We start from the raw sequence: 2,476 nt of genomic DNA, 5'->3' as shown, positions 1-2,476 counted from the left end.
ATGGGGCTGTGTGTGGGCTCGGTGCCTCTCATACAGCTGGCCTCCTTGTGTACGTGTACACACACACACTCTCACTCACTCACTCACTCACTCATTCCCTGGCTGGCTGTAGTGTGTGACTCTACTGGCGTACGTGTCCTGTGGCAGGTAGCTCCTTCCTCCGCACGTGCTCCTCCCTCCTTGCCTCTGGGCTATCTCCCAGTTTCTCCCGCCTGTCTCTTCTCTCTCTAGCATCCATGGGCCTGTGGTACAGACCCCCTGCCAGGGATCCAGCAGTGCCCTGACCCGCTTCTCTTGGAGGAGAAAGTCAGTCAGTCCCTCTCTCCCTCCTCCTCACACACACTGCCCTGGTCTGAGATTGTCTGATCACTCCCCCCCATGCCCCCTCCTTTCCCCGCCCTGCTTTTCCAATTACAGAAGGTGGCTCAGCTGGTTGTATCAGTGCCAAGCCACAAATTGTCTCTTGTGGTCTGGAAGAGATAGCTGGAGCCACCCAGACACGTGTGCCTGCCGTGAAGCTTCTTCCTGCAGCAAAGGAGGCAGAGAGGACCATCCCAACATGGGGCTGAGCATCACCACAGCCTCGCAGAGACCCCAGGGGGAAATCCCGTTGGTCCCAGTGAGAACGTGGGGGTCCACCCCAAGACCCTCTTCAGAGCTGGTGCCCCTCCTGGCACCACTTCTCAGGAAGCTGCAGGTGCTTTCTGTAATGGGCTGGCCGGCTGGCCAGTCTGTCTTCTCTGTCTATCTGCGTTTGTGGTCAGAGTCACCAAGGCCAAGATCCAAGCTTTGTAAAAGTACGCCCTAAAAGCAAAATATGAGAGCTTGAATTCTGTACATGTCAAAGAATTCAACTTAGGGTAATGTGAAGTTTGAGCATTGTCTTGTTTCAGCTTCAGCTCTGATTGCACCAGAGCTTGGGCATGCTGCAGTTTCTCTGTATTGGGGCCCGGGTCCTAGGCTTGGAGCAGCTCATAGTCCCTCACAGAAGGACAGCACTGCCTCTGCATTTCCAGCACCACTGCCGCAGTCAGGCTCTGGGTTCCCCGCAGAAAGCAGCACACCATGAAGGCTCGGGAAGGTCTTCCTAAAATTGTCTTTATTCATGTTTTTTTTAAAAAAAGGAAGTCTAAATACAGTTCTTAAATGAGGAAGAATAAGCAACAGAAGAGCTATATAGCCAAATGAGATTTGTAGCTCTTTTTAATGATGCACTATGCATTCATTTACTGACTGTACTGAGCCTTGCACCAGGATCCTATTTTTGCTTACTTGCAAGCCAACCCACTTTACTCAACAGGGCTTACTCTCAAGAAATTGGGCATAAAATTGCAGCCCTGGCTGTCTTGCCTATAGAAAGTCTTCTCTGCTTTACAGATAGTGTAAGTGTGACAGTCTGGCATGGTGGGAGGAAGCTGATGAATGCATATGTGAGTGTGCCTAGGAGGTGCGCTCTCTCCCCTCCATGTGTAGTCTTCTTAGTGATGCTGTCAGCAGAGAGAGGCCTCTCCTTGGGGCATTCTCAAAGGGAGCTGAAATGGCCAAGGGACCCTCAGGACAGCCCAGCAGTGTCAGGGACTGGGCTGCAGCTCAGTAGCTACTGGTCCGCCTCAGAAAAGCAGCCTGGCCAGACTCTAGGCAGCTGAACTCCTCGCGAGGAGGTGTGGTGGAGGCAGCAACTGACTATTCCTCTATTCTGTGTGTTTGTTACATTTATAGCCCATCTTTTTTCCTCTTGCAAGGAACCCAAGGCAGCTTACACAGTGGCCCTCCCCTCCATTTTATCCTCACAGCAACACTGTGACGCAGGTTAGATTGACAGTCTGTGGTCTGGTTTACATGTAACGACAAGCCGCCATAGGTCAATTTTCCCATAGGGCTTGTTGTGGCACAAGGGACCACTCTTGAAATGTCAGCCATGAAGGGGTGCACACCGTTGCTTGTCGTGACATGCGACCCTGGTCAGGCTGGGATATTGGGGAGGTTAACAAGTCACCCAGAATCCATGGTCTGTTTTAGCATTGTGGGTGGTTTGTTAACTGCCCCAACAGCCCACCCTGGCAATGTGTGTGCAAAACAACAAGCCACAGTATTCCCCCCCCCCCAATGCCGCTTGCGTTTTAAAAATTGCAGCCTGTGTGCAGTGAAAAACTCTGGGAGAAAATTAACCCACAATAGTCTGTCCTGATGGGCGAACTGGTCCAGTGACTGGCTCAAAGTCACCTGATGACTTTCATGGCCAAGTGGGGCCTTAAATCCGGGTCGTCCCGTCCAACGCTCTAGCCACCACACCATGCTGGCTCACCATTTAAGTGTGGGAAATGATCCCAGATTGGTTTGAGTTGCACTTGTCACTAGTTACCTTCTTTAAGTTCTTGTGTGGGGTGTGACAGGCCAGAGACCTCTGAGTTGCCTCGGGCACGTTCCCAGGTCTGCTGGCGGTTGCATGTTACTCCTGTCCTCCTCTGGTGCTTGG

This window comes from Elgaria multicarinata, chromosome 9, assembly GCF_023053635.1.
Source record: "Elgaria multicarinata webbii isolate HBS135686 ecotype San Diego chromosome 9, rElgMul1.1.pri, whole genome shotgun sequence".
In the NCBI taxonomy this organism is placed as follows: Eukaryota; Metazoa; Chordata; class Lepidosauria; order Squamata; family Anguidae; genus Elgaria; species Elgaria multicarinata.
This window is presented reverse-complemented; position numbering follows the sequence as displayed.